Source organism: Lathyrus oleraceus, chromosome 3 (genome assembly GCF_024323335.1).
Source record: "Lathyrus oleraceus cultivar Zhongwan6 chromosome 3, CAAS_Psat_ZW6_1.0, whole genome shotgun sequence".
Classification (NCBI taxonomy): Eukaryota; Viridiplantae; Streptophyta; class Magnoliopsida; order Fabales; family Fabaceae; genus Lathyrus; species Lathyrus oleraceus.
In genome coordinates, this window is record NC_066581.1 from 191434008 (window position 1) to 191443062 (window position 9055).

Sequence of the window (9055 nt, forward strand, 5' to 3'; positions counted from 1 at the left end):
CTGGTTTTGTTGTTGAGTTTCCGAGTTGTTCTTTCAATCTCGGGATCAAAAAGAAGTTGATCTTTCGGTAACTTTCCTGGCATAAGTAGAGTTCTGAAACACTAACCACACAAATTAACAAACATGAGGGATAATAAATAGAATAGTTTATAATAGTACAAAATAACTTTAAACAATACAAATTGTTGTTATGCTTGCAATATATAAACGCCAATCCCTGACAACGGCGCCATTTTGTTGAAACCCTTTTGCTAGGGAAAGTATTTATTTTATCGTATCCACGGGGGTTAGTGCGATATCATTGTCAATCCACAGTTAATAAGGTCTTAAGGAAGGGTTTAAAAGGGTTTTCAATTGTGTTAAGAAACATTCACTAAAAAGTGTAACAACGGTAAATGATTCGGGAATAAACATTTAAAGAAATATGTCAGGATTAGATTTAATTAACCATTTTTATATGAATTCTATTTATCTATTATGTGAACACCATTATCAATCATTACTATACTCATCGACATTGTTTATGTCTAAACAATGACGCGAAATCTCACTGTATTATTTAATCAATGATCTCTCTACCTGTTAAAAATACAATGATGTTTAAGATCTGATACATGTGAATGTCAAATCCCAAATCCATCTCTATACTTTGTGTTTTGATAGATGAAAATATTAGGTCAAGACTTGGAAGATATTTCTCAATATTCATTCAAACTCATTGATATAACATGTAAACAAAGATAGCATCAATATTGATTCATAATATGTTCACAAAACAACGATCAAAAGAAATACATACAAGTTTAGCTAATTACATCTAATATGGACACAAAGTATTTAGTTACACATCATCATGGTAGCTTGCTTCATAAAAAAATATAAGAGATGAATTAGCATCAACAATGATTTCCCGAGTATTTATGTGTATCCAGCTCCGATTTTCCAATTTCTGAAGTTCTCTAAGTTTCTGGTGTATTTGGTGCCCAATGTTGGTGTCTAACCCTCTCCAGATAAAGTGAGAGAGTATTTATAAAAACCAGAAAAAGCAGACTGCACTAAGCCCCACAGACGACGCTAAGTGCAGCTAGATGACAAAATCCATCAAACTATCATAAGTCTTGTTAACCAACATCATACCGTGCTAAGTGCAGAAGCTCCTGCCTAGAAAATTTGGATGGGGCTATGACCGCATTAAGCCCCATCTCCTGGCATGCCTTTGATCCAAAAATGTACGTAGAAACCCTTGTCTTTCCTTTTAGTATCCAAAGCTTCTCAAATGCAACAAAACTACATAATTAGATGCAAAATGATTAATCTTCATAATATTTACATGATTAAACTAAAAGCTAAATTTACACGAAAGTTGAGGGATCGGTTTAAAAATTCAATGAATTAAGCTAATAAGACCCATTAAATTATACTATTAATCAACATAATTTGGCCCTTAACAAGCACCCAGAGACACATAACATTCCTCACCTACTGGCTATCTCACTATGTTTTTTGCTCCATCTCCTTTCAAGTGGTCAAGAAATGTATACCTCTGCCTACTCAGCTTCATGAGAGAAGGAACGTTTGTCTCAGCAAGCTAATTTTGTGTGGTTCCTATAAATCTCTGGAAATAATATGATAGTTTCATATTATTTATGTATATCTTTTACAAAAGAGGATTAGGTTATATATACATGAAAAAACCTTATTCCTAATTATAACCAAATCAAGGTAATTAATAATTAATAATTATATTTCCTATTAGAGCTCCTATGATATTAATGGACATCCCATGCCAACAAGTTGTTGGTTTCTAAGTGTCACCTCTTTGCAAATTACGATAATAAGTTATGATCGACAAAGTTATAGTTGTTGGAGGTGGCCTCTAAATATCTAGTGTCATCAATGGCATTGATAAATCAACTTTCTTTTGGAATTTTCATTATTATTTATATTTTTATATAAATGTATATGTTCATAGTATTAACATGAAGTCGCTTTGGCCGAGTGGTTAAGGCGTGTGCCTGCTAAGTACATGGGGTTTCCCCGCGAGAGTTCGAATCTCTCAGGCGACGATTTTTGGAGGCACTTGTTTTCACAAGAAGGATTGGTTTCATATGAGGGGTTGGTTTCATATAACTTTTATTAATAGGTTGAATGTCAAATATGACATCGTCACCAATGTCTTCATCATTAAACATATATGCTAGAATCCAAGGTTCAATCTAAGAAAATTTGTGCAACCTTGTTTTTGATACCATGTCTTTACGGGAAAAAGCTTGAAAATATTCTTCTTTAGCATGGATAAAAGCTTGAGAATATACATGAATATTTTCAACGGGAAATAAACTTAAGAATGTGGTTGAGATTTTTCAACATAGGAAAAAGCTTGAGAAGTAGATGGTTATTGTTCCGGAATGACCGTAATGGACATTATCCGACCGTCCGAAAGGGGTTGCAGTCCGTTCTAATTATTTGTAGAAAAAGGGAGTTATCTTACGAAAATGAACATGAGTTATCAAACTATCATAAGTCTTGTTAACCAACATCATACCATGCTAAGCGCGGAAGCTCCTGCCTAGAAATTTTGGATGGGGCTATGACCGCATTAAGCCCCATCTCCTGGCATGCCTTTGACCCAAAAATGTACGTAGAAACCCTTGTCTTGTCTTTTAGCATCCAAAGCTTCTCCAATGCAACAAAACTACATAATTAGATGCAAAATGATTAATTTATAATGTAATTTTTATCTTTATGTCGTGAGAATTATGTCACTAACATATAGATTTTTTTTTTTAGTGATTCATTTTGTGCGTGAAAGAATAGTATCCGAGAAGCTCCTAATTCAACATGTTCTAGCTTTTGCCCAAGTAGTTGACACACTTACAAAGTCATTTGGCGCAGCAGCATTTAAAGATTTAAGGAACAAGTTCAAGATTATTTGTTGTAAACCCCCTTGATTTTGTGGGAGAGTGTTAGAGATTAAGCTCAAACAAGGCTAAGCCATTTAGAAGAATTAACATTGTGCTTAATTTTCTGTTAAAATGTTTGTTAGATTTTAGTACTATTAGTTAGATTCTTGTTATGTTAACCTTACTCAAAACTTTATGTGTCGTGAAAAGACATTTGAATGTATGAAGAAAAAAAACTGCAGAAATTGCAGAAACAAGAACTAGCATATATTTCACAAACTTCAATAACCATAAATAAACGGATTATTTTTTTCTTTTTTTAAATAAAAATTATTTCAATTGAAAATAATCATATTCAAAACGCTTATATGTACTTTTTTCCTCTGTTATTTATTAGACTATGATAATCTATTTATTGGAAGCAAGCACGTGGTATCCATTTGTGCATACATCATGGTTACCACTAACCAGTTAAAGATCATTACAATGGATTATTCAAATATTATCTCCAAAGTTTAATTTTGTAAAATAAAAATATAACAACATCGATCGTTAATTATTTTGTACTATACACATATTTATATTCAGTGGCAATTTAATAATGTCACAATTAATATGATTGTAGAAAGTGTTGCCTTTAGTTAGAGATCAAGTCCATAAAGGTTACCATTTCATCTAGAATATAAAGACAAAAAATGTTGTTACATGCAATGAATATGAATGCATTGTTTTAAAGAGATCAAGTCCATAAAGGTTACCATTTCATCTAGAATATAAAGACAAAAAATGTTGTTACATGCAATGAATATGAATGCATTGTTTTGGATTAGTTCACTTCTGTGAAGTTTGAATTTTTTTTATAAAGCAAAAGACCCACCAAATTTGGGGAGCATGCAATGCATTTGTGTGAGTGTGACCTTTGGCTTTATCAATTTTAATTTCAAAGATTCTTCTTTGACTAGAAGTAAAATCACTATAATATCTTTTTAGAAAACTTAGGGGGGGTGTATATTATTGTTGTTTCATTTTTAAGTTATAGTACTGTGTCATAGGCCACAACAAGTGGGAAGCACGAATGAACTCAACAACTTCAAATTATAATTTGAACTGATGAGTTTTAATTAATAAATTGAATATCATGTTTTATTTGAAATTGAAATGATGGTGGGGAACATGTTTTCATTGAAGGCAGAGTCGGTTGTTTTATTTTGTTTGAGAGAGAGGTAACATCAGTTGTTGTAGTTCATTTTCAAGTTAATTATGTGTATTGTTTTTAAAATATAATATGAATGTAAAAAAGAAAAACAATTTTTTATTAAAAAATATATATTTTGATTTATATATGGATCATAAATATATTTTTACATATATAAAAATATTTGGATGGATGGTGTATGTAATACTGTTTTTATTTTGACATTATTTATAAAAATATTTAGATGAAAAACCCTTGTTCTCATTTATATAAAAGTATTAAGATTTACTCATTAATTTAAATATAACATTTGTCATTAATAAAATATATTAGTGAAATGACTATATCAATAATATATAACTCACTTTTCTATATTAATAACATAAATAATTAAAAAATAACACATTTTTTCCATGTTTGAATTCATACATTATTTTAAATATATATTAATTTTTATTTTCTTTAATTGTACAAAAAAAAATATAATAACTCGTGGGTTAGCACGGATTTTGATATGGATGTCCGCGCGTGCACACGGTACTGATGTGTTACGAATATTTGTTACTAAAATGTAATAAAAATGAAAAAACAGAAAGATAAAATTATTTAACCAACAAATTTTATTATTTTTAAAAGAAAACTATATTTTTATTTATATTTGGAGCATAAATATAGTTTTTCCATATATATAAAATTTGGATCAATCATATATTTTCTCATATGTAAGTATTAATTTTGTTTTGAACGACCTGAACACTGACCAAGTGAATTACGCCCAAGGTAACCCATTTTCAAACATTTACAACCCTGGATGGAAGAATCATCCGAATTTTTCCTATAAAAACCAGAACCCTATCCAAAATCATGCACCTCGGAGACCGTAAGGTTATCAAGCCCAAAAACCAAACCAACCTATGCAAGTTGTGCCCCAGAAGTCTAACCTTGAGAAGGTCACAGAGAACTTTATATCGGGCCAGACTCGGCAAAATAAAGAATTCCTAAACCAGAACATTCACGTAAACAAACTGATAACACAATTAGGAACCAAGGTTGATCAAATAATCACTCACAACAAGATGCTTGAAACCCAGATCTCACAGGTAGCACAAAACCAAGCCCCACAAACTACACCTGGAGGACAATTCCCTAGACAACCTCAACCAAACCCTCGAGGGCAAGCTAACGCTATCTCGTTACGAAGTGGGACCGCTTACGAAGGGCCTCATAACCCAACAATGAGCGAGTCCAAAACTTCTAAAGAAAATATACCTACCAACCAAGAAGAGGAACCGGTAGAACTCGAGAAACAAACCAACCAAGAAGGAGAAGCCAAGGATAAAACTTACAAACCACCACCCCCGTACAAACCACCAATCCCATATCCGCAAAGACTTAAACAAACCAAAATCAATAACCAATACCAAAAATTTATAAAAGTAATAGAGAAGCTTCATGTAGAGATTCCTTTTACTGAAGTTATCACCCAAATTCCGTCTTACGCCAAATTTCTCAAAGACATCTTAACCAACAAGCGTAGGCTTGAAGATCCAAAACCCTTGGAATGCAACTTTATTTCTGAGGATAAACTCGCTAAGAATGAGAAAGACCCTGGTAGTTTTTCTATACCTTGCATTTTAGGGAGTCATGTGATCGACAAAGTTTTCCTAGACTTAGGCGCTAGTGTGAGTTTAATGCCCTTAGTTGTATGTAAAAGGTTAAACCTAGGAGAATTACAATCAACTAAGATGTCCCTTCAGTTACCCGATAGGTCTGTTAAGTATCCTGTAGGCATTTTAGAAGACATCCCAGTTAGGATCGGTCAACTTTATATCCCAACAGACTTCGTGGTCATGGATATCAAGGAAGAAGACAATATCCCTATCCTTTTAGGTAGACCATTCTTATCAACAGTCGGAGATATAATAGATGTCAAAAGAGGGAAATTAACCTTCGAAGTAGGGGATAAAAAGATCGAGTTCATTCTTTCAAAATTCTTGATGGCACCAATTCTAGGAGACGCATGTTATGCGATCGATATCATAGATGAGTGCATAAGAGAATTTGATCAAGGAGAACCCGAGATCGAACCATTTTCAAACCCGAATGAAAAGGATGACGAGCTCGAGGAAACGGAACCTCACACTAACGAATGTCTGGATCTTACTCCAAACCCTTCACCAAATTCTCGAAAACTAGCTCAAGAACTTAAGGAACTACCCAAGAACCTAAGATATGAGACTTTGGATGAAGAAATGAACAGCCCAGTAATAGTTAGTGCCACCTTAAACCAAGACGAGACGAATCGACTCTTGAATATTTTAAGAAGATACCCTCTGCCTTAGGGTACAACATCTCTGATCTAAAAGGTATAAGCCCATCCATGTGTATGCACAGGATCTCGCTAGAGGAGGATTCAAAACCTTCCAGAGAACATCTGAGAAGAATCAACCCTGTAATGAGCGAGGTGGTGAAGAAGGAAGTCCTTAAATTGCTAAAGGCTGGTATAATCTATCAAATCTCTGATAGTAAATGGGTAAGTCTTGTACATGTGGTACCCAAAAAGGGAGGCATCACAGTCGTGCAGAACGAGAAGGGCGAGCATGTAGCTAAACGCATAGAAGGTGGATGGCGTATGTGCATAGATTATAGGAAGCTCAATAAGGCAACTAGGAAAGACCATTTCCCCCTTCCATTCATATATCAAATGTTGGAGCGTCTTGTCAGACACTCTTACTTTTGTTATCTTGATGGATATTCTGGATTTTTCCAAATACCCATACACCCCGAGGATTAAGAGAAAACAACCTTTACATGTCCTTACGGAACGTTTGCTTACAGACAAATGCCGTTTGGACTCTGTAATGCGCCAGCTACTTTCTAATGTTGTATGATGTCAATCTTCACATATTATCTCAACGGAATTATGGAAGTATTCATGGACGACTTCTCGGTGTGTGGATTAGACTTTGAAGACTGCCTTATTAACCTTGAGAAAATCCTAGAGAGATGCGTAGAAGTTAACCTTGTGTTAAACTGGGAGAAGTGCCACTTTATGGTTAAAGAAAGCATAGTGTTAGAGCATATAATATCTGAAAGAGGCATTGAGGTCGATAAAGCAAAGATAGAAGTTATAGAAAACCTTAACCCTCCTAAGACAGTTAGAGAAGTCCGTAGTTTCCTTGGACACGCCGGTTTCTACCGACGCTTCATAAAAGATTTATATAAAATAACAAAACCCCTGACCGGCCTTCTGAAGAAATACATTGAATTCATTTTCGATGAAAAATGCATCAAAGCCTTTAATCAGTTAAAACAAGCACTAATTTCAGCACCCATTCTACAAACTCCGGATTGGACTAAACCCTTCGAAATAATGTGTGATGCTAGTGATTTCGCTATAGGAGCTGTTCTAGGGCAAAGAAAAGATAAGAAACTACATGTAATATATTACTCTAGTAGAACCCTAAATGTCGCTCAATTAAATTATACAACAACAGAGAAGGAACTCCTAGCTATAGTTTTCGCAATCGATAAATTTAGATCTTATCTTGTAGGATCTAAGATTATAGTCTATACAGACCATGCAGCTATTTTACCTTCTAAGCAAAAGGGATGCAAAACCTAGATTACTCAGGTGGATCCTTTTGCTACAAGAATTCAACTTAGATATTAGAGACAAAAAAGGAACAGAAAACGTAGTTGCTGACCATTTTTCCATATTAGAGCATTTGAAACCAGATCATTTACCTATAAATGATGACTTCACCTATGACAGACTGATAGCTAAGATAGATACCGCTCCCCTTGAACCTGATAAAGACAACCTTGGGACAGTTTCAGAAATTAGCAGAGTATCATGGTACGCTGATTTTGTGAACTATATAGCCGCTGATATCATACCACCTGACCTCAACTATCAACAGATGAAGAAGTTATTTAAAGATATAAGACATTTCTATTGGGACGAACCACTCCTTTTCAAAAGAGGAACAGATAACATATTTTTATGTTGCGTCCCGGAAGAAGAAGTCAGAAATATCATAGAGCATTGTCACTCTTCGCCCTATGGTGGACACTCAAGCACATCCAAGACATACGCTAAGATCCTTCAAGCTGGTGTTTATTGGCCAACACTATGGCGTGATGTCCATGCTTATATTGTCCAATGTGACCAGTGCCAGTGCGCTGGGAACATCTCAAGACGTGACGAAATGCCTTTGAAGAACATCCAAGAAGTAGAACTATTTGACGTTTGAGGTATTGATTTCATGGGACCTTTTCCATCTTCGATGGGAAATAAGTACATTTTGGTAGCCGTTGACTATGTGTCCAAGTGGATATAAGTTATAGCCGCACCCACTAACGACACAAGAGTAGTCATTAAGATGTTCAAGAATAATATTTTTCCCAGATTTGGAGTACCACGACTTGTCATAAGTGATGGTGGATCACATTTTATATCCAGGATATTTGATAAACTCTTGAGAAAATATAGAGTAAAACACAGAGTAGCAACACCATATCACCCCCAGACTAATGGTCAAGTGGAAGTATCTAACAAAGAGATTAAGCAGATCTTGGATAAAACTGTATCAATATCCAGAAAAGATTGGTATGAAAAGCTAACAGAAGCACTGTGGGCTTACAGAACTGCTTACAAAATCCCTATTGGAACTACACCATACCAGTTGGTCTACGGGAAGTCAAGCCACTTACCTTTTGAACTCAAGCACAAGGCGTATTGGGCCATCAAGACCCTGAATTTGGATTACCTAGCATCTGGCAAGAAGCGAATCCTTGATATCCACAAATTGGAGGCACTCCGCCAGAACGCTTACGAAAATGTCGTTATGTACAAAGAGAGAACCAAAGTTTGGCACGACAAAAGGATTGTGAAAAAGGAATTTAATATAGGAAACTTTGTTCTCCTCTTCAATTCAAGATTACGATTTTTTCC

The 9055-nt window shown here is 34.6% G+C and overlaps 1 non-coding gene across 1 annotated transcript; it reads left to right on the forward strand.

The window, feature by feature from the left end:
• Nucleotides 1-1984: 1984 nt before the first annotated feature.
• On the forward strand, nucleotides 1985-2066 carry TRNAS-GCU (transfer RNA serine (anticodon GCU)). The gene has a single exon. It is a non-coding gene; the product is annotated as a tRNA-Ser (tRNA).
• The last annotated feature ends 6989 nt before the right edge of the window (nucleotides 2067-9055 follow it).